At 49.2% G+C, this 23,070-nt stretch overlaps 1 long non-coding RNA gene across 1 annotated transcript; it reads left to right on the top strand.

The window, feature by feature from the left end:
- Positions 1 to 5,808: 5,808 nt before the first annotated feature.
- On the top strand, positions 5,809 to 22,141 carry LOC115837246. Its single transcript, XR_004032269.1, has 3 exons — positions 5,809 to 5,903; positions 17,863 to 18,020; positions 21,884 to 22,141. It is a non-coding gene; the product is annotated as an uncharacterized LOC115837246 (long non-coding RNA).
- Positions 22,142 to 23,070: the final 929 nt, after the last annotated feature.

The raw sequence follows: 23,070 nt of genomic DNA, 5'->3' as shown, positions 1-23,070 counted from the left end.
ACCATCCATAGTCCTACCCACTTGCTCCCCAAATATTTGTTCTAACTCCTCAGGTGCACTCCCTGAAGGAAATTTTGGTGGATTAAATCATTTTGTTCTAGCCATGGACATGGGCCTTTCTTCTTTGTCATGGATTTTATACTGAATGTCATATTCTATATTTCTAGCAAGGGGTGAATAGTTAATAGCTAGATCCTCGCTAAGCAGATGAACTGTGAAAAGCACTTTGTGAGAGAGTCACTCTAAATTCTCACAAAGGGCTAGATTACACCATGGATTTGGCACCATTAGCCAGAGAGCATCCTGTTTCCAGGTGACTGGGCCCGGCAAGCTGGGACACAGTTTCTCTTAACTTTAGCCAGAGTGGATTCAGTAATGCCAACATTTTCCAACTTTTGGAAAAATAGCCCAGAAGTTGCAGTATTATTCTTATTCAATTGAACTTCAAGATGACAGCAGATGCTAGAGCCAGGCAGGATTCAGGCTCCCTGCCACAGAGACATACCATGTCTCAACCTCACTCAAGCTTGAGGAAAATGGACATTCCCCAATCCTCTTTGGGACAGGATTTTTATTTAATCACTATGTACTTCTCTTTTTCTTTCTTTTTCTTTTTTTTTTTGAGATGGAGTCTCGCTCTGTCACCCAGGCTGGAGTGCATTGGCACAGTCTTGGCTCACTGCAACCTCTGCCTCCCAGGTTCAAGCGATTCTCCTGCTTCAGCCTCCCGAGTTGCTGGGACTGCAAGCATGCACAATGCCCAGCTAATGTTTGTATTTTTAGTAGAGATGGAGTTTTGCCATGTTGGCCCAGCTGGTCTCAAACTCCTGACCTCAGGCGATCCGCCCGCCTCGGCCTCCCAAAGTGCTGGGATTACAGGCATGAGCCACTGCGCCCAGCCGGGTTTTTATTTAAAACCACAATATACTGATGGTTTTCAAAGTGCATGTGTCCCCTGCTCTTCTAATGGGGACAGTTTGGGGATTGGATGTAGTGTTTGAAGTGGTATCAGGAGTGATTCTGGAGAGGCCCCACCCCACTCTCATCCAGGGTCCCTTTACTGCTTAGGAAATTATAGAAATATTTAGTGCTCCAGTCTTTTGAAACTGTGCCTTTGAAGCTTCAGTAAATTCAGAAAAGTCTTGATTGGGGAAGACGGGCCACTGTCCTACTTAGGTTGGCATAAGATTTAATGTGGACCAAATGTTCTGTTATTAAAAGTTTGAAACCCACTGTAATACACTATACAAATGTTAGGAGGTACTACATAATATTGAGAGGTGAAGCCAGCTAGACTTTCTGGGTCGAGTGGGGACTTGGAGAACTTTTGTGTCTTATAAGAGGATTGTAAAATGCAACCAATCAGCACTCTGAAGCTAGGATTGTAAAATGCACCAATCAGTGCTCTGTAGCTAGCAAGGGGATTGTAAAATGCACCAATCAGTGCTCTGTAAAAATGCACCAATCAGCACTCTGTAGCTAGCAAGGGATTGTAAAATGCACCAATCAGTTCTTTGTAAAATGCACCAATCAGCAGGATCCTAAAAGTAGCCAATTGCAGGGAGGATTGAAAAAAGGGCATTCTGACAGGACAGAAACAGAACATGGGAGAAGACAAATAGGGGAATAAAAGCTGGCCACCCCCCAGCCAGCAGTGGCAACCTGCTCGGGTCCCCTTCCACATTGTGGAATCCTTGTTCTTTTGCTTTTCACAACAAATCTTGCTGCTGCTCACGGTTTGGGTCTGTGCCACCTTTAAGAGCTGTAACACTCATTGCAAAGGTCCGTGGCTTCATTCTTGAAGTCAGCAAGACCACGAACCCTCAGGCAGGAACCAACTCTGGACACAATATGTCCCTATTCTATATTGTGTACAGCATTGTAAATGTAAACTGTACATCGGGGTCTCCCCATCCTCCCCTTTGAGCTTTTCCAAATAGTTTGCTCACAGAATGTGGAATTTACTGATGGTCTCATGAGGAAGCAAGAAGAGAAGCTCTTACAGCACAGTAAGTTGCTTAAATATTACCATTAGCCATGCTGCTTCTTCTCATTTCTCCTTTCCACTGAGCAGTCCTGGGCATCACAGCATGAAACCTTGGTGTCTCCTCTCTCCCTCCCTCTGTAGAACAATTACATTCTGCCCCAGACTGGCACACCCCCAGGCTCCTTGTTGCTCGGTTCTGTGCTTAACAAAGCACCATCTTCTCAAAAGAACATCCAAATCTCTGCTCTCTGGGAGGCCTCCTCCACCCCAATCAAGTGGTTCGTGAAGGGGACTCCTTCAAACACAGTTTTCTAAAGACGGGTCTTGGCAGTGCAATCCCCACCATCATTAGGAACAACATTTCCAGATGTTATGAGCTGAATTGTATCTCTCCCAAATTCACATGTTCAAGACCCAACCTCTAGTGTCTCAGAATGGGACTGTATTTGGAGACAGGGCCTTTATCCAGGTGATTAAGGTAAAATGGGGTCATATGGGTGAGCCCTAATGACCAATATAACTGATGTCTTTTTTTTTTTGAGACAGGGTCTCACTCTGTTACCCAGGCTGGAGTGCAGCAGCTGTAATCATGGCTCACTGCAGCCTCCACTTCCCAGGCTCAAGCAATCCTCCCACCTCAGCCTCTGGAGTAGCTGGGACTACAGGTGCATACCACCACACCCGGCTACTTTTTATTTTTTATTTTTTATAGGGATGAGGTTTCTCTCTGTTGCCCATGCTGGTCTTGAACTGCTGGGCTCAGGCAATTATCCCACCTTAGCCTCTCAATGTGTTGGGATTATAGGCGTGAGCCACCACACCCAGTCATGAGTGATGTCTTTATAAGAAGAGGAGATTGGGACACAGACACACACAGAAGGAACCGCACATAAAGACACCGGAAGAAGACAGCCATTTATCTACAAGCCAAAGTGAAGCCTCAGGAGAAACCAACACTGAGGATACCTTGATATTACATTTGGAATAAAATGTATTGGGATAAAAATCTCAACACATTTCTGTTGTTTAAGCCACCCAGTCTAGGGCGCTTTGTTATGGCAAAGCACTCAGGCAGGCATTTTGCCACGTCTCTGGCGCTCTGCTAGGTCTCGGTGACTCTCTCTGACATACAGAATATGCTCGGTGATAACCAGAAGAATAGAAATCACACTTAGAATCCAGCTCCTTCCTGGTCTGGCCCATTACAGGCCTTTCCAACTTCACATGCCACTCCCCCGTCACTGGCCACTGTTCCATGGGAAAATACACCCAGCTTGTTCCTACTACTGGCCCTGCACTTGCCGAGCCCTCGGCGTGAGTCTGTTTTCTTCCTGCCTTGTTCTTGCCTGTTACTGAGGTTTGGCAGAAACACCAGCTCCTCAGAGAGGACTTTTGGGCACCCAGTCCCCAAAACTCGTTTTCTGTCAAATCACTGCATGTGTTCATGATGTGTAACTCAATCTTTCCTTGCTCACTTATTCATTTACCCAATTATTGCATCTATCCACATCAGATGTGTGAGTTTCGTGAGAGCAGAAATCGTGTCAGTTGGATGTTTTCTGTTGCTGCTGTAACAAATTAATGCAAATTTTGTGGCTTGAAACAATACATATATATATATGCATAATGTTTTTTTTTGAAATGGAGTTTCACTCTTGTTGCTCAGGCTGGAGTGCAGTGGTGCAATCTTGGCTCACTGCAACCTCTGTACCTCACAGGTTCAAGCGATTCTCCTACCTCAGCCTCCCGAGTAGCTGGGATTGCAGGCATGCCCCATCATGCCCGGCTAATTGTTTGTATTTTTAGTAGAGACAGGGTTTCTCTATGTGGGTCAGGCTGGTCTCAAACTCCTGACCTCAGGTGATCCACCTGCCTTGGCCTCCCAGACTGCTGGGATTACAGACATGCGCCACCGCACCCCCAGCCAAAACAATACAGATATATGATCTTATGGTTTTGTAGGTCAGAAGTGCAACACAGGTCTAAGTTGCATTCCCTTCTGGAAGCTCTAGGGGAGAATCTTTTTTTTTTTTCTTTTTTCAGCTTCTAGAGGCTGCTAACATTCCTTGGGTTTCTTTGCCTTCGTCCCCACATGATTACATTGGACCCACTTGCATAATGCAGAATAATCTCCCCATTCCAAGGCCCTTAGCCTTAATCGCATCTCACAATCCCTTCTGCCATGTAAGGTTACATATTCACTAATTCCAGGGATTAAGACATGAACATCTTTGGGGCACATTATTCTGACCACCATATCTGTTTTTTCCCTTTATATGTCTAGTGTGTAGAACAGACCGGGAAATTAGTAGGTGTTCATTGACTTTGCTGGGTAAATGAAAAGCTACCATTTATTGTGCAGATACGAGGCGCTGGGTAGATGCAAGGTGCTCTACGTGTGTTTTCTCATTTGCTCTTTACCATAACCCTCGGGGGTAGAGTTTACCCCCATTTTACAGCCCCATTTACTAAGGCTCACAGAGGTGACATGACTTACCCAGGGCCATCCAGCTAGTAAGTAGGAGAGCTGGGATTCGAACTTTTACCTTTCTGCCTCCAAAACCCAAAGTCTATATGCCCCTCTTTCGCCCCACAGCTCAGGGAGGACGTCTCAAGCCTGGGCGTGTTGTACCCACAGGTATCTTACTTATATCTGCTCACCGTGCCATGTCAGCACTGCCTGTTCCAAAGGCAGATTAAATATTGCTTAGGCGGGCCAGGCACGGTGGCTCACACCTGTAATCCCAGCACTTTGGGAGGCCGAGGTGGGTGGATCACTTGAGGTCAGGAGTTTGAGACCAGCCTGGCCAACATGGTGAAACCCTGTCTCCACTAAAAATACAAAAATTAGCCGGGCTTGGTGGCACATGCCTGCAATCCCAGCTATTCGGGAGGCTGAGGCAGGACAATCTCTCGAACCCGGGACGCAGAGGTTGCAGTGGGCCGAGATTGCACCATTGCACTCCAGCTTAGGCAATAAGAGCAAAACTCCATCTCATGAAAAAATAAAAATAAAAAAAAAAGATTGCTTAAGGCGTGTCTGCCTCTCTTTCAAAGCGGAAATCCCTCAGCTTCTTTAAATAAATTCAATCCTGCCAACCAGAGATGAGGGTTGATTAGATGAGACTGGGGGAAGAAGCCCTCCTTCTCAATGAGTGGTCCAGAAACCAGCAGCATGGGTACCCCATGGGAGTGGTCAGAAATGCCGGCACCGAGGGCCCTAAACTGCTGAGTCAGGCTCTTCTAATGATCCCTAAGTGGTCTGCACGCACATCATGCCTTGGAGAAGCCCTGCTGTGAGGCACCCACGCAGATCCAGACACTCACTGACCATGGCGGGAGGTGGCACCTATTATTTTTATGATGAGAGGGAACCTCAAACTCTACTGTGATGTAAGTGGTCTCAAAGGCCCTTTGAAGTCACCATTTTATCTCAATCAGAAATAGGAGAAAAATAAGAAATGGCCAGCTTAGAAAGACTCAAATTCTTTTGGGGGGGAAAAAAAAACAGGAAGAAAGAAAAGAAAAATACATTTTTCCCTTGGCCATCTGTGTGAAGAAATAACAAAACCACCCTTGACATACCAGCAGGAAAGAACACTGGACAGCTTTACTTGACAGAATTATTAGAAACGCCTCTTCCTGGTTCAGGGGGAAAAAAACTTCCAAATAGATTTGTAATATTTTTTTCCCTAGCATGCTTGCAACTCCCAGTAGAGCCAACAACCAGTTTTCAAAACCTTTTGATTCTACTCATCCCGTGGTTAATAATTTCCAGTTTACCCAGCAGGCTACGTAACATCCCCTTTCCTGGGAAAGAATTTCTGTGCCCTGGCTGGCAGTGAACTGGTCCCCTTAGCAGCTGACCTCCTCCTCCAGCCCTGCGGCTGCCTCCTCTCCAACAGGGACCCTCCTGGTGGGTATCCGGAACAGTGACTTAGTGTTTCGCAAAGGGGAGAGGGAAAAAGAGAGGGCTGTCTCCTAGAAGGGTGAGTCTCTTCTTTAATCATCTGGCGCTGAGAAGAATTTTCTCCCTGTTTCCTGGGAAATAGCTGATAAAGGACATTTTGTCTGCTGCTGTTTATGTATACCTAGGCCGAACAAGTCCCAAAACTCTACCCTCCCCTGCCCCCTCCGGAGCTGGTACTTTGAAAACATAGGACAATAATGAAAGCCAAGAGCAGGCAGCCTGATACGGGCCTGGCACCCCATCTCCTGTTTCCTCCTGCCCGCTGCTGCAGCCAGCTTTACGCCAGCTGCAGCCACCAGGGACAGGTTGGCTTCTCCACCCTTGATGGCCCCAAGAAATATTTCTTTTAGGGCATGGCAGAAGGGGACTTTGGGGAAGGTGGGACCCTCCCTGCAGCCGATAGCACGGGCCCCGTCCCTCCCCCCATGCAAATCCTTGGCCAGCAGCCTTGGTATCACCAAACCTTGCCGAGATAGGGAGTGCCATGAACGGCTCAGTGAGTTTCTGGCAATCCTCTCCCCTGTTTATCTGAATGGGCCCAAAGGCAGCAAAACAAACCGGAAAACACCAGGGTGTTCCTGAGAGTATAGCTGCACTTCCTGTTTACGGGCTCAGGGTGAGAAGCCCCTGAGACCCATTCTGCCTGTGTCAGTTTCTTTCTGCTTCCTCTGAGATCCCTGATGTGGGAGGGCAAAGGGTTTCCCTCCTGCTGCCTGGAAAAATAATATGCAGGCCGGGAACATGAGCTTGCCTGTGAAGGCTGCTCAAAACACCACACTTGCAATTTGGGGTTTGTGACTAAGGTTGATTCGATCCCAGGTCTTCTGGTCCCTCTGGGAGCATCTTAGACCCTGTGAGACAACCCACTTTGGGACTCAAGGGTGGTAGGGAGTGGGGAATGGGGAAGGCACTTGTAAAGGCATAAATAGCTGGGCCCTGCCACCCCACCCATCCTCACACCACTCGTGCCCCACCCCACCTCATCCCACCCAACTCATCACCCCCACCCTCACCCCCACTGTCACCCCACTCCTCTTGCTGTGTGTCCCTTGCTTCCCATGTTTCCCCGTCCTGGACCACAGTGAAGCAGCTGGGAATTCCAAGCAAAGGGCTTCCTACCTTCAGCCCCAGTGGTGACACCAGAGGTGGGTTCCAAGAATACCTGAATGACCTAGAACACATTCTGTCCAGGCAGGAGGGGTGGTGGCACTGCCTCCAGGAGATGGCCGAGCTATCTGGGGGTTAGGACCCTCTAGTTTGTTGCAGGGATGTCACAGAGCCTTGCTACGGAAAGTGTGTCCAGGGACCAGCAGTATTGTCCTCACCTGGGAGATGGTTAGAAACGTGGTCTCACACCCCGTCCCAGACCCACTGCATGTGAACCTGCAGTTTAGCAGACGCCCCAGGTGACTTCTGCACATATTAAAGTTGGAGAAGTGCTGCTTTAGAGGACCCGTCCCTCTGTCCTCATTATGAGGATGCCTGTGCTGACTTTGGACAGCTTGTGCTTTTTAAAATCTCATGGGCATAAATGACTCTTTGTGACTGATCTTGTTTCTCTCTTTGCTAAGAAAAGCAGGTTTAATCTGATGTAAGTGTCGGCTTATTTGGCCTCTGATATGTGGCATGCCCCATATTGGAGACCAAATAAGTATGTGCATAAGTGAAGAATTTCATAGCTAAATTCGATGTGTCTGACACCTGAAAATTCAAACAACCAGAAGGGCCAGGCAGGTGACAAAGATGAATGAAGTGGGCTGGGTGGGCCAGTGAGGACTGGACAGCCAGTGACCTGGTGGAAGGGGCAGCAGCTACTCCACCCCAGCCCATTCTTGTCATTCAGGGACCAGGCTCAGGGTTGCCAGATCCCAATACCTTCAAGAGAAGCCTGAATTTGAATTTTTATGAAATCATCCAACATTGAAATATTGGCAATTAATTAAAACATTAAAAAAAAAAAAACCCAAAAGGCCAGGCGCTGTGGCTCCTGCCTGTAATGCCAGCACTTTGGGAGGCCGAGGCAGGTGGATCACTTGAGGTCAGGCGTTCGAGACCAGCCTGGCCAACATGGTGACACTTGTCTCTACTAAAAATACAAAAATTAGCTGGGCATGGTGGCGCACGCCTGTAGTCCCAACTACTTGGGAAGCTGAGGCAGGAGAATCGCTTGAACCCGGAAGGCAGAGGTTGCAGTGAGTTGAGATCACCCCGCTTTACTCCAGCCTGGGTGACAGCCTAAGCCTCTGTCTCAAAAAAACAAAAAACCAAAAAAAAAAAAGAAAGAAAAAAAAAACAAAAAAAATCCCCTCCTATGACCCAGGCTTTATGCTGAGACTATGGATAAAACTGTGAACGAGACAGACACAGTCCCTGCCCTCAAAGAGTATGCAAGCTGGAAAATGGGACAGAGAGACCAGGAAGGTGGGAATGGCATTTCCTCAGGGAGACCTGCCTGTGCAAAGGCCCTGAGGTGCAAACAGAACATTGTAGATGGGGAGCTACAACCAGGTGCTGGGGAGCTGAGTCGTGACTGAAGGAGGGGTGGAAGATAAGGCTGAAGAGGGAGGAAGTGGCAGGTGATAATGGCATGTACTGTACATGCAATTAAGCAGTGTGAACTAGGTCCTGCAGGCCTGGAAGGGTCACGAGTATGAGCATGACATGGCTGGAACTCAATTTTCCGGAATTCACACCAGCTAATGAGAGGGGGATGGATTTAATGAGTGGGGAGTTGGAAAAGTATCAGAAGTCCAGAGAGCAGTCGGGGGAGACTTGGGCAGTGGCCCAGGAACAAGGTGGTGAGGGCCTGAACTGGGGCACTGTGCAGGAATGGGAGGCGGGTGTGCACTTGAGGGCTGCACAGGAGTTAAAATCAGCAAGATGTTACCTGCTCGATGGGGACCACTGGGGAGGGAGGGGAGCCAGAGTTTCTGGCCTGGGGGCCTGATGGACAAGGATTGCTGCGGTTGGGGTGTCTTGGGGAGGGAGATGACATGCTCGGTTCTGGGCAGGTTGGACTTGGGGCTTCCTTGAGCCCTCTCTGGAAATGAGATGCAGACAGCAGGGTGCTGGAGTCTTACTCAGTGAGGGGGCAAGGGCCAAGCTGAAAACCAGGACCTTCTGAAACACATTTCTTTTTAGTAATTTTCCCCAGCTTTGTGGTTTCTCCACCCTGTTCTCTTCTCCCTGTGAGTTCTTTGTTTTTGTGAGTTGTCATATTACAGTCCATGGATTTTTGGGCCAGCCTGTAAATGGGGATAATAGTAGGTTCCTCCTCACAGAGTGCTAGTGAGATTAAATGAGATAATACATTAAAAGTGCGCAGCACGGTGTCTGGCTGTAGGAAGCTCCCATGATCACAACACCACATGTAATGTTAGTGTCATCATCATTAGCTGTGATTATTATTAACATTATTATTAACATTAGTTACCATTATTGTTGTAACTACGCACGGATGTGACCTACCAGGCCTCCTGCCACATGTGGTTCTTAGTTGTGCCTCTTTCCCTGCCAACCTCAGGCCCGCTTGTATCTGTGGGAGGCAGTGGATAGCAGTGGTTAAGAGCATGGCCTGTGAAATCACAGCCTGCCTGGGTTCAAATGCCAGCTCCACTTCTTACTATGAGAGTGACTTCGGCCAAGTCACTTCGTGCTTCTCAGCCTCAGGTAGGTTCCCCATCTGAGGAAGGGGAAGGTAAATGTCTCTTGCTATGAAGATAAAATGAGATAAATTGTCAAAGTACTCAGTGCACTGCCTAGCAAATACTAGGTGCTCCTTTATCATGTGCTCTTACTCTCCAGGACACCGTCACCAACCCATCGGGCTGGCATGCACTCTCAAATCTACTGCCCCTAGCAATAGGGTGCAGTTCAGGTTCACTAAAATGACTTACAAGCTGCTTACAGTGGGCTGAGTGTTGACACTGCTCCCCGCCACTGGAAAAAAAGATATGCCCACATCCAGATCTCAGGAACTCATGGATGTGACCTTGTTTGGAAAAGGGGTCTTTGCAGATGTAATTAAGTTAAGGATCTTGAGATGCAGTCATCCTGGATTATCCATGTGGTCCCTAAATCCAATGACAAGTGTCCTTATAATAGACACAGAGAGGAAAAGCCTGACAGGAGAAGCAGAGATAATGACTGGAGACAGGGATTAGAGAGATGCAGCCACAAGCCAAGGGATGCCAACAAGCACCAGAAGCTGGAGGAGGAAGGAAGGATTTTCCACTGGAGCCTGCAAAGGGAGTGCAGCCCCACCCACGCTTGGACTTTGGACTTCCGGCCTCTGGAATGCTTCAATGATAAATGGCTGTTTGAAGCTACCCAATTTGTGGTAATTTGTCACATCAGCCACAGCAAACAAATCCAGTGCCCTCCACCCTTTTCACCCTGAAACCACATGAGGACTGGGTGGAGTAGGCAGGCAGCCTTGGCCATCCCCATTTTAGAGACAGGACACTGAGGCTCAGAGAGGCAGAAGGAGCTGCTTGAGCCACATAGCCAGTGAGCTTCACCAGTGGCAAGCCTGGAACCTGGCTCTCCTGAGTCCTCCTGCATGCACTGTCCTTTCTGGAACATTCTGCCAGCCACCCTGCACCAGGCACTGGTGGCCTGTGAGCTGTGATTGTCTCTGTAAGCAGGACAGGTTTGCAGGGTCCCAAAGCAGCTTCTCCCAATACCAGGCAAATGGCTGGTGGGCATGAGGGCCCATCTGAGAACATGGGAAGGAGCAGCTGTCACAGGGGATCAGGCCCGCCTGAGTTCGTGAGCACCCAGCTCCACTACACAGCTCAAAGAGATGTCCCTTTCTTTTTTTTTTTTTTTTTTTGAGATGGAGTTTCGCTCTTGTTGACCAGTCTGGAGTGCAATGGCACAATCTCGGCTCACCGCAACCTCTGCCTCCTGGGTTCAAGCAATTCTCTTGCCTCAGCTTCCCAAGTAGCTGGGATTACAAGCATGTGCACCATATCCCGCTGATTTTTTACATTTAGTAAAGACGGGGTTTCTCCGTGTTGGTCAGGCTGGTCTCGAACTCCCAACCTCTGGTGATCTGCCCGCCTTGGACTCCCAAAGTGCTGGGATTCAGGCCTGAGCCACTGTGCCCAGCTAGATGTCCCTTTCAATAATGAGGAACCAAGCCAGAGGCAGTCATGTCTGCTAGCAAAAGGTGCTATTTTGAATAACTTCAGGATAGATATTTGTAATGCAGATATACATGGCAGTCTTACATTTTTTCCTATTAATACAACAAAGTAGGGTTTAACAAACATCAACAAGCAAATAAAAGTAAATAAATACATAGGTAAATGTAATGGTCTTGTAATGGTTTGTGGCTGCATTTGCCTTCACTAAGTGTCCTATTTGTTGTACATATAAATTGGTTGGAAGGCCCCCCATATGGTAGCAGGCTCTCATTTATTGAGTGCTTAATATATGCCTGGCCTCATGCTTTCACCGGATGTCTCACTGAATCTCTGCATCATTCCCATTTTTTTGCACAAATTAAAACACCTGGGCTCGAGTGCATTGAGTGACTTGTACAGGGCCACACTGATAAGGAATAGAGCCAGGATTCAACCTGGGCTGGTCTGGTCTGAACCCAAGCTTGTCCTTTGGATCCAAGCCTTTGGTTCTCAAGCCTGGCTCCACACTGAAAGTCCCTGGGGAGCCTAACATAATCCTCCACCCCTGCCACCCCAGCGGGTCTGAAGTAGCTGGCCAGGGATGTGGCCCCCACACTGGGTTTTCCAAACCTTCCCAGGTGACTCAAATGTGCAGCCAGGGTGAACAGGCCCAGCTTTAACCCCATTTCCCATGTTGTTGTACTGCTTCCTCACTCAGAAAGCCAGGGTGTTGTTGTTAAGAGCCGACGTTTCCTTCCTGATTTCACCTTTACTAATCCCAGGTTTCCACCTGTGAGGTAGGGAAGGGAAATATACCTGTGATCCCTTAAAAATGTTTTTAAAAAGATGGAATTGACGGAGTGTGAACTGTGACCCGGACTCTGTGCTAATTGGGCTCCCTGCATGGTTTTTAACTTCATCCTCACAACATTTCCTCATTTACAGAGGAGGAAACTGAGGCCCGGAGGGGTGGAGTCATTTGCACTGGTTGCAGAGTTGGTGGCAGCAGGATTCAGACTCGGGGTCTCATCTTCCCTCCGACACTGGTAACCTCTCAGCCTGCTGTGTGCTCACCAACACACACATCTGCCTGTGCATGTTCAATTTCTGTTTATTGAGGTGGTGACGTGGGCCTGAGAGGAGTCAGGGATGTGAGTGTGTGAAGGGTGAGGGCTGGGGGTCTCCACACCAGCCTCCAGGGGCCCAGGGCAGAGTACACTCAGCTAGACTGAGAAGGGGCAGGAGCTGGACAGAGCCACTGTCCATCTCTAAGACCGGGCTCCTCTCTCAGCTGGGCTCCTCTCTCTCACACACATCTCTCAGGATCACCTCTGTCATCCCTCTGGGCCCATGCAGGTTTCGCTGCGTCAGGTGGCCAGATGTGTGTGGGGGGAGGATGTGGAAGAACAGAGCACCTCTAAACTCCTTTGCCGTCACTAAGGGGCCCTTCCCGCCTTTAGTTTTAGACCCTTGTATTCAGCGTGAAGGTTGTTGCTTATAATAGGATAACAGTCATTTAAAATGTAAAAAGTAAGCATATTACCGTTTGTAGAGAGTTTGCTACATGTAGGTAGCAAGAATGAGCAAGTAGTAAGAGTCAACACTCTCTTTCCATCCTCATAACATGCCAGAGAGGATGGTGAAATTATGCCCATTATCCTGATGAGGAAAACTGAGGCCCACAACTCACATTACTTTCTTAAGATAATTGCACAGCTAGGAAATGGCAGGGCTGTGATTTTTACCTGTGCTATTAAACATTTGCCAACTCTGCCGCAAAAGAGAGACTGCTTTTTCATCTGGCCTTGCCTCTTCAGCCAACCTCCTTCCTGCCTATGCCTCCCAGCTTTGGAGAAATTATAGGTGTAGCCTGTGCTTTCCTGTGCTTTGGGTTTTGTGCAAGGGCTTGCAAAAGTATGCTTGCTGGTCTCACACCCTGAATCATAGTTTAGCATTTAAAGTTGGAAACAATCTCTGTGGTCATCTAAATTTCATCTTTTTGCTGGCAGTTAGGGAAACTAAAGCTCAGGGAGTAAAAGTTCTGGACTGGGGCTTGAACCCTGGTCTCTAGACTTTGCATCCAGTTCTTCATCTATTAGAAGCCTCCTAGGTTCATTCATTCATTCAATTATTCACTCATTCATTTGTTCAGTCCCTTGAGCAGCATTTCAGTGAGTTTGCCTGCATCATTTCACTTGATTCTCAAAAAATAAAAACTCATGAGATCAGTTACATTGTAGCTGATGAGATGAAGATGCAGATGAGGAGACTGAGTTTCAGAGAGGTGAAGTGAGTGGTCCAAGGTCCCAGCAGGCAAGTAGCAGAGGTAGGATTTGAAGCCAGGTCTTTGGAGAAAAGGGAGGCAGCTGGGGAGTCAGATGAGGCAAGCAGCTGGAGCCAGGTAGTCGGGGCAGCCTTGGCCTTCGGTGAGCTTTGCCTCCATTCTGGGGGTGAGGGGTGAAGTCACAGGGCTAGAGTTGCAGGTAGAGGTTGAGCTGGGCTGGTGGGTGAAGGGAGGCCACGGAAACAGGTATCCCTGATGTAGGACCATGAGAGGGTCACGGGATGGCCTTCCTGAGATGCCTCCAGCCCAGAATCTGAGGAGACCACACTGAACACTGCCATCTATGGAACCATACCAGGGCCCCATGGCTGGGCTCAGCACCTCTCAGGAGTGGCACCAGGTCTGCATTCACTGGGTAAGACTAGGGAGGGGCTCAGAGAGGAGGACAGGTGCAGTGACCTGGTGCTTCACATCCAGTCACTCCTACCTATTCCGAAGAGTTGAATTCACAGCATTGAAGGTCTTATAGCTTATCCAGATTATTGGTACCAGCATTTTCCAAAGTGTGTGTGTAGGGGGGGCAATAGATGGGGGTGATTACTTGGGGTCTGCGCGGACAGGGAGATGGTGCATAAGCCTGGTTCTAAATAACATGTTAAGCAGTGAGGATTGCAGTACCTCTTCAGTTCTCCTTCAAGCCTGTGATCACACAGGGAGAAGGGTCTCACCTTGGTGCTGGCGTTTCTTTAACACGTCCCCTAACACTTGCCAGTCTCCTTCCACCCACCCCTCCAAGTGTTTAGGAAGGACCAGCCTCTAACTAAAGCATGTAACCTTCCTCATTCAGTTTTCATTTTATTTTTACTGTTACCTTCTATCAGTGGCAAATGGTCCCGGCTCATGAATGACAGTAACATTATAAAGACCTCCTTTAAGGTAGTGATTTAGGTTTTAAGAGGGTTGGAAGACAAGTCTTAAGTCATGAATGCCGCAGGCTTCCTAGGCTGTGGCAGTGTTGTGGAATAGAAGGAAAGTCAGTGCACGTGGGAGGCACTGAGCCTGCTGGCCCTCCACTCTGCAAATGGAGTGTGGAGACAGGGCGGGGCTTGCCCCAAAACATGCAGGAAACCAGTCCTCCAGGCTGCCAGTGGGCACCTCCTCTACTATCTTTTTATTCCTGAGGACCTGCAATGCTTCCCTCTGCACCCTCTGTCATTTACACACCTGGAAATGTGTCCTCTTTATCCCAGCCTCTTCAGACATTGCTGCAAGTTCTGATCTTGCCTCAAACTTGAGAAGCCCTCGGTCTTTGGGCAGATGGCCTGCTGGCGTGTGAGCAGGAAGGTAAACGCCCCCAGTTTCTATCCCTCACAGCAGGCACCTGTCTGCCCTCTCACGGGACTCCCACTTCCTGGCCAGGCTGCTATGGAAACTCCACTCAGTGTCCAGAAATCAGCTGTAGCCTCACTTTCTCTAGCACCATTTCCTGGGGCCCCAGGGTGGATGCACCCCCGCTTTGCTCTCAACCCCCTGCGGCCCCCACAGCACTTCCCACAGGATAGCGTGACTATCTGGTTACGGGTCCATTGCCCCATTTTATTATGCACACCTTGAGGCAAGTACAGGGCCTTCCTTAATTTGACTTTCCCAGGACCTGGGGCCTGGCCCGTGGAAGGTCTATGGTGAAGACTGTTGAACAGTAATAATAGTTGTAACAACTGCCATTCACTGAATACTCCTTGCATCAGACACTGTGCGATGCACTTTATTTATATTATTTTATCGAATCCTCATAGCAGCCTCAATAATTAAGATCAAACACTATCCCCATTTTTATGAATGAGGACACTGAGCTCAGAGGTGTTCAGTATCTTGCTCAAGGACACTCAGTAAAATACAGAACTGAGGCTTGAAACAAAGCAGCTCTGGAGCCAGTGTTCTCAGGAGGCTAGGGGAGGTGCATGGGGTGCCCCCCCCCCGCCACACACACCCATACTGAGACTGGAGTGATGAATGCACAGGTGTCTTCCCTGCCTCCCCTCCCCCTCTGTTTACTGTTTGCTCCCACAGCCTCGGTACCTTCCGGGCCCCTGGCTGTGGCTTCCTGTGGGTGCTGCCGCCCTCGCCCTGCGGGCTGGCCTGGCTGCCCAACGGGAGCCCATTAGTCAAGTCATCCTAGGCAGGATTACGCCTTCACCGAAATGATATCCAGGCCCGGCGGCTGGGCTCGTGTGCAAATTTGTGCTGATCTGATTAGCTTGTTTAGTCATTGCTGCTGATGAGAGCGGGCCACGGCCACCAAATGACATTCTGCTGCCTGCAACTCTGTAATCACTTTTGGAAGGGATATTATGTTAATATCTCACATGAGAGTCTCCGATCATGCAGGACGATGGGCGGCCAGGCCCGGGCCATATGGTGCATCCGAGGCCCTCCTTTGTAATCCTGGGTAATTGAAATCTCTGCCTTATTCAAACTTGGAAAGCCCACCCTCTGATGGGTAGCAGAGGGCCCTTTGGCAATTTACTTGTCAGTCCTTTTGGGGACTTTCTTTGGGGTATGATGGCATTATGAGCGGAGATTTATGCCAGAGAAACTTGACCATTTTTAGAAACAAAAATCTCTGGCGCTGGCCGCGGTGGCTCACGCCTGTCATCCCAGCACTTTGGGAGGCCGAGGTGGGCAGATCACGAAGTCAGGAGATCGAGACCATCCTGGCTAACACGGTGAAACCCCGTCTCTACTAAAAATACAAAAAAATTAGCCGGGCGTGGTGGCGGGCGCCTGTAGTCCCAGCTACTCGGGATGCTGAGGCAGGAGAATGGCGTGAACCCGGAAGGCGGAGCTTGCGGTGAGCCAAGATTGCGCCGAGATTGCGCCACTGCACTCCAGCCTGGGCGACAGAGCAAGATCTTGTCTCAAAAAAAAAAAAAAAAAAAAAAAAGAAAAGAAACAAAAATCTCTGGCATCTGATGGTTTAAGAAGAAAACAATAACCACAACAGCAGTAATAGTAACTTCTAGTTAGCAAGCAGCTCTAAAGTTCCAGGCACCCAGATCAGGGCTTCAAGTAAGCTGAGGTGCTTTAGGGCAATCTGCCAGTCAAGTATTACTCCCATTTGAAGGCTGAGAAAGCTGAGGCTCAGAGAGACCAACCAGCTTGCCTGAGGCCACTGGCGAAAAGTGGAGATAACAGGACTTCTCCCTTGTTTGTCTGACCACAAGCCTTGCTATAGTCAGACTCAGCTTGCAGGGTTTTTTGAGACTATCAACAACCCCCAGACAGCTACCACTTAACGCAGTGCTCGGCAAGCTTGAGCAAGTGTCAGAAATCCCTGGTGGTCTCATTAAGGCATAAATTGCTGGGTCCCACCCCCATTGTTACTGATTCAGCAGGTCTGAGGTGGGACCCAGGAATTTGCATTTCTAACAACTTCCCAAGTGATGCTGGTGCTGCTGGTCCCGGGATCACACTTTGAAGACCACCAGCCTAGCCAATCCTTACTGTAAGCCCAGTACTGCCCAAATAGGAGAGGTAGATAGTCTCACTTTCATTTTTTTTTTTTTTTTTTTGACAGAGTCTCTCTCTCTTGCCCATGCTGAGTGCAGTGGCGTGATCCTGGCTCACTGCAAGCTCCGCCTCCCGGGTTCACGCCATTCTCCTGCCTCAGCCTCCCGAGTAGCTGGGACTACAGGCACCTGCCACCACGCCCGGCTAATTTTTTTGTATTTTTAGCAGAGACGGGGTTTCACCATGTTAGCCAGGATGGTCTCGATCTCCTGACCTCGTGATCCACCCGCCTCGGCCTCCCAAAGTGCTGGGATTACAGAGGTGAGCCACCACGCCTGGCCTTTCACTTTCATTTTTCTAATGGGGAAATGGAAGCTTGGATAGGTGAATTTGCTTTCCTAGTGTCTTTTAGCTAGGACATAGGATGTGAAAGGAGGTGACTGTGTCCATAGCTAGAAAGGTTGCAAAACCAGAACTCAGCCCAGCTTTCCTGATTTGCCATCCACAGAGGTGGCCTCGGGGAGGTGGTGTTACATTTTAATTTTGCCTCGGCCAGAAAACTGGAGGGTGTGTCAACGCTCGTTCCTAAGGGCTTGCCTCATGGCCCCGGGAGGTTGCTCATGTTCTCCTGCAGGACTTGGTGTGGCTGGATGACTTGGGCCATGGTGGGCTCCTGTTGTGTGGACGTGCAGGGCAGGCCAGGTCTTGCTGTGAAGCTACCCTGTGCTTGCAGGTGAGGACACCAAGCTGGGATAGAACCCTGGGCAGGTGAAGAGCTGGGAGATTCGGGGCCGAGTGCACGGGCTTTGCTCAGTTCCACTGTCCAGGATGCTGCATGCTCTGCAAGGAGGCAGGTGACTGCTAATTAGAGGTCCCCATTCCTTACCTAATGGTCAAGGCCTGCCCAGGCTGGCCAGACAGATAATCATTGTTTAACCTCCCTTTATTCCCCTCCCCTCCTTGCCCTCCACTTCCCAACCAGGGGAAAGAAAAAGAAACTCGGTAATTCACTGAGCATCACCCAAGACCAGGCGCAGACCCACGCCCTGGCGTATCAAAGATGTAGTACTCGCTTCATTCCTGTTTCACAGATGCACAGACTTAATCTTGGAGAGGCTCCTGCCAAAAGTCACCCAGCTGGTAGGTGGGACAGAGCAAGGACTTGGAGTGACACAGGCTAAATCCAGGCCTCTGTCCACTCCTCCGACTGCCTCTCTCCTCCCTGTCCCTTTCTTTAAGATGCCAAGGAGCATTTGTCAGACTCCTGGAGGAGAAATATTGTTTTCAGTGATTCCCAAGCCTATTTGTCAGTTGAAACTCATTTATTTTCTTCCTTCTTTTTTCTTTTTCTTTTTTTTTTTTTTTGAGTGCAGAGTGCCTTTTGAGGATCAGATACTAGGGACTCAAGGACTCCTGGCTTGTCCCCTTGTCTCCAAAGCCCCATCCTCACAGCTCAGGCACCTGGGTGCCTGTGATGTGCTCACTGGGCTGGAAGCTCCAGAGGGGGCAGGAGGGAGCCTGACTTATCTCTGAAGTGTGGTGGCCCCAGGGCCTGGTGCTTGATACACACACACACACGCGTGCATATACATATGTATGTATTTATATTTGTTTGTTGGTAGCAAATGTTTATTTCTTATAGCTCGCAGTAGCCATAAGGGCCATCCTAAGCCAGCCAGTCTTGCTTGCTGACCTGGAGAAATAAATGCCTCTTCTGCCAGGTAGTTTGGAGCACAAGGGCATAGGTGAAAACACGGGCCTCAGGGGCTTCACATCGGAGTCCCATTCTGCCCCCTCAGAGCTGCGAGACCTTGGGCAAGTCCCTTTCCTCTCTGGGCCACAGGTATTCTCATGGGCCTCCCTCCCAGGCTTTTGTGCCAATTCAGGAGGCATGCAAGCCTCTGGGACAGTGGGCCATCCCATGGAGGCGAGCTGCTGCTAGGCTGCAGCCTTCAGAGTAAGAATTTGAACTAAATAAGGAGAGAAGTCACACCACCTCAGGGAACCATCTAAGTCTGTGTTGTCTGAAGCAGTAGCCAGTTGAGACATGTGGCTATTTACTTTCAACAGATAATTAAGTTAAATTAAGCACAGTTCCTTTTGCACGGTAGCCTCATCACAGGTGTTCGGTAGCCACATGTGGAGAGTGGCCACTCTATTGGACAGTGCAGATGGGGACACGTCCCATTGGGCAAAGAGCCCAATGGGACTGCACCAAGTAGGTTGTGTCATGCTTATTGTTTTCATGTCCTAACACTGCTAATGACACATAGCCTATTGGAAGTCCCCTTGGATCTGCTTTTTTGGAGAAAGAAGGGAACATGCATTTGAAATCATCCACTACATGATTTTATTTGCTCCTACACTGATTGATTGATTGATTTTTGAGACAGGGGCTTGCTCTGTCACTAAGACTAGAGTGCAGTGGTGTGATCATGCTCACTGAACTCCTGGCTTCAAGCCATCCTCCAACCTCAGCCTCCCAAAGTGCTGGGATTACAGGGATGAGTCACTATGTCTGATCACACCTAGTTTTCTTTTAGAAACAAATATCCAAAACACTTGCAGCGTTAGCTGAAATCGGTTAGGTGTTCTCTCACCCATCTTATTCTATTACTTGCTCTATAGCCCTTTCTTAGCACCTAGGAGCAGCCTGGACCTCAGCTCAGCCCAGGTCAGGGTAACAGTGTCCCACAGCATTGGTGACGTCCAGACGAATGAGGCTTTTACTCTACTTCGTAGGCTGGTGCCTCTAGCTTCTAGACTGCATCAAGATCACAGGTTCCTCTCTCTCCTGAAGGACTGTCTGCCACGGGGGACTCCCTGCCATTGTCCCACACATGCTATCAAGGCAGAGGGTGACGAGCCCAGAGCCCAATCCCCAGTTGACACTCTGTCCATGAATTTAAGTCCCCCAAAGAATGCCCCTAATGTCCACTAGAGCCCTTTACACAACCCTGTTAGCCGTGATGGCTATTACATTTGTGTGTCTAGTTGGAGTTCCAATTCTGCCCCTGTAATTTATTAGTTGTGTGACATGAACATGTGACATAAACTTTTTGAGCCTCGGTTGACCCTTCTGGAAAGCGAGGACTCTATTATCTTGCTCACTGTGTGGCAATGAGTTCACATGAGATGGTGCAGTGTTTCCAGACTTTTCTAGCCCGTGTCCCTTTTGCTAAACAAAAACATCTCTGCCTTCCTCGTGGAAGACTCCACCTCTCTATACCGCCCCACCGATAAGTATTTCATGCACACTTACCAGCCAAGAACACTTTGTCCAACTTTCCCACAATTTGTATTATGAAATGAAAGGGTTTTTTTGTCTTCCAAAAATATAAAATTAAGTTATGATGCTGGCTCTGTTGTTCTGAGCTATACCCTTTTCCTTCCCCTCGCCTTCCTTATCTTAGTTCTAGTATACCCCCGGAAGCTCACCCCCACATCACAAATGGGACAGGTGGGCAGTGCCCGGCGATGAGCTGCAGGTGACAGGCACTCACTAAACAGTGGGTCCCCACACCCTGCAGAGGAAAGGAGACCTGCAGGCAGACCTTGCAGCCATGGCCAGATGAAGGTCAATCAGAGTCCAGTTTCAAGTAGCACCTCTGCAGACCCCCAAGTGTAGATAAGTTCCTTAATATCATCTCATAGCTCTCTTCACTTTTTAAAAAAGTAGACCTTATTTTTTAGAGCCGTTTTAGGTTTGCAGAAAATACAGAAAGTTTCAGTATGTCCCCTCCGCCCACTCTCCCAGTTGTCTGCCCCATTGCTAACCTCTTGCATTGGTGTGGTGCATTTGTTACAATGGGTGAACCCATACTGATACACTCTTATTAGCTCCAGTTCATAGCTTACTTTAGGGTTCCTTCTCTGCGTTAGACAGTTCTATGGGTTTTGGCAAATGCGTTGTCTCCATACCCATCATTACGGTACCATACAGAATAGTTTTACTGCCCTAAAACTGTCCCGTGCTCCGGCTACGCATCACCCCCCTCCTTCTACCCTGGGCCCAGTTTTCTTCACTTTTTCTTCAATGCATTTACTGCAGTCGTAAAGAGCGAATTTGGAATTACTTGATTAAAATCGGCCTTCTCCACGTGACCGTAAGCAGCTTCACAAGGGCAACCGCTACCTCGGGCTTTGCCACACTGTGTTTCCTGGGCTTTATCACAGTGCATGGCATATGTTAGTGTAAACAGTTGAACAAATGAATGAATGAATGAGTGAATGAGAAGTGAAGTAGAGGCAATGAAGGAGGCTGGAGGAAGGAGGTGTCAGGGCAAGAAGAGGAAGCCTCACCCAAATCAACATTGCCCATCCCAGGAGCCTCCCTTTGAGGACAATGAAATGGCAAAGCAAAACTGTTCTGGAACCAAGTGGCTGATAACCCACGTTGGGGTTATCCTGGTGGTGAGTGTAGCCCCTCCTTGCCCCATCAGGGGCAGGAGCAGGGAATTGATGTCACCAGAGCCAGGCCCTGAAATGGCCCAACAAGGGCTCACTCCGTCACTGTCTTAACCATCGTGACTTTCGGAGTCACCTCCAGATTTTTTGGCCCAGTAAATGATTAAGCAGTTAAATAAAGACAGGCTCATTAAGGAAACATGCTTCCCTGCGTATCTGCCCCAGTTACTCCTAAATTTAATCTGTCCATGAGCCAATTTCCAGGACAAATGCGCACAGGCTTTTTTTTTTTTTTTTAATCTCCAGAGCCTTAACCTTGAAGGTATTCATTGGCCAAGGCTTATCCTGATGCCCGTCTCCCCCATCCTGTCTCCTCTGAGACTCAATGGAGGGGTTCCTTCCCCACACCCAGACAATCCTGTGGGGCCACTGGAGAGAGGGCAGGGCACTTGGGCCCATTTGCCAGCAGGCAGGGCCGGGCCCATGAAAGCGCCCTTTCTTCTCTGTCACACGGCTGCTCCCAGCCACGGGGGGTTCTGGGGCATAATCGGATTGAGTTTCCTTGGCCAACAGGTTGGCTTTGTTCTCTTGTCCAGATTTTCATCCACTTGGCTCCCCAAGTTGCTGCTCGACCGCTCTCTGACCTGGATTCACTGAGGACATATCAGGCCTTTGCCATGGGGTCCATGGAGTGGCCAGAGCCCAGGGCTGGGTGAGTGTGGGGTGGGTCTGAAGGGGAGGACGTGCATCTAGAGGCCAGGCCAGCCCCTGCAGGATTTTCTGATGTCAAATCGCCTGTCCTGTGCCTGAGCCCTATTACCTTAGCAGAATGAAGACATGCGCCTCCCCTGGGCTTCCCCAGCATGGCCTGAGTGAGTGTCTCCCTGGCTGCAGTGTTTGCAATCAGCAGGTCAAGAGGGGACTCTCCTGCCCTGCTCCCAAGGCGCTGCTGCTCCTTCTAGCAGTCCCAGGTTAACACCCACTCTCCTTATACTGGTCCCAGGGCCCTCTATGGGTTAGGGTGTAGAAGGAGGTTGTGTTGGTTAAAAACACCAGGTGGAAATCTCTTTTCTCTGAATGCTGAAGGAGTGCTATTAAAGAGACAGTTCCTTTCAGTCTAGTTGGATCCTGGGTGAAGACTCAGGCCTTGCTCAAGAAGGAACAGCCACCCATATGTGCTGTCGTGCATTTCCAGGGAGGAGGCTGGAAGTCGGAGATCAAGGTCCTGGCAGGTTTGGCTTCTGGTGAGGGCTCTCTTCATGGCCAGGGCTCCTTTAGCTTCTTCTGCTCCTGGGCACAGATGGGCCCTGTTAGACCGTTGCCTTGCTCACAATCACTCATGCCCCCTTCCACTGCCTCTGGGGTTGTGTCTGTGATGTCCTCTTCCTGGGGACAAATGCAGCTTCAGCTGCTATAGGCTGGGACTCGTGGCCCTCCCTGCACCAGTCCCAGGGCCCAGCTTCCCCAGGCCACTAGCATTGCTCCAGGAACAGTGTCTAAGTCAGCCCCGACTGCCAATAGAATCCCACGGACTGAGTGGCTTCAGGAACAGGAATTTATTTCTCACAGTTCTGGAAGTCCAAGATCAGGGTGCTGGCAGATTTGGCTCCTGGTGAGGGCTCTCTTCGGGCTTGCAGACAGCTGCCTTCTTGCTGTAACCTCACATGGTGGAGAGAAAACTCTGGTGTCTCTTCCTTTTCTTATAAGGGCACTAATTCCATCACGGATCCCCCAACCCTCATGACCTCACTGAAACCTAATGACCTTTCAGAGGCCCCACTTC

The sequence above is a fragment of the Nomascus leucogenys genome, chromosome 2 (genome assembly GCF_006542625.1).
Source record: "Nomascus leucogenys isolate Asia chromosome 2, Asia_NLE_v1, whole genome shotgun sequence".
In the NCBI taxonomy this organism is placed as follows: domain Eukaryota; kingdom Metazoa; phylum Chordata; class Mammalia; order Primates; family Hylobatidae; genus Nomascus; species Nomascus leucogenys.
Note: the sequence above shows the minus strand (reverse complement) of the source record. Positions and strands in the feature narration are given on the sequence as shown.